The 322-nt window shown below is 73.3% G+C and overlaps 1 protein-coding gene across 1 annotated transcript in view; it reads left to right on the forward strand.

The window, feature by feature from the left end:
* Window positions 1–6: 6 nt before the first annotated feature.
* TAB1 (TGF-beta activated kinase 1/MAP3K7 binding protein 1) overlaps window positions 7–322 on the forward strand; it is an 8833-nt gene continuing 8517 nt past the window's right edge. The window contains exon 1 of the mRNA XM_010290206.1: window positions 7–30. The gene's annotated coding sequence lies outside the window, so the exon portion shown is untranslated. The remainder of the gene's footprint in view (window positions 31–322) is intronic.

The following is a 322-nucleotide window of genomic DNA, read 5'->3' on the forward strand; positions in this document are numbered from 1 at the left end:
GCGGCGCAGAGGAGGAGTCTGCTGCAGAGTGTGAGTGGCACCTTTCCCCCCTCCATGCACACGCACCCCCCCAGGTGGGTGCGAAAGGGTATCCGGGCCTCCTCCTCGTCCGCCCCCCGCAGTGCCATGTGGGAAGGGGGAAGACCGGCGAGGGCGAGGAGCGTTCCCCCTCAGTGGGGAGGTGGGTTGCTGCCTCCTGTGCCTCCTTGCGGGGGGTCCCTGCGTGGTCATCCATCCCCACCGCGGGCTGGCCTGCCGCTCTGCAGCAGCGCTGTGGGGCTGAGGGCGGGCAGCGGCGGGAGGGGGGCCGGGGGGGCGGGGC

This window comes from Phaethon lepturus, unplaced genomic scaffold, assembly GCF_000687285.1.
Source record: "Phaethon lepturus isolate BGI_N335 unplaced genomic scaffold, ASM68728v1 scaffold47226, whole genome shotgun sequence".
NCBI classification, from domain to species: Eukaryota; Metazoa; Chordata; class Aves; order Phaethontiformes; family Phaethontidae; genus Phaethon; species Phaethon lepturus.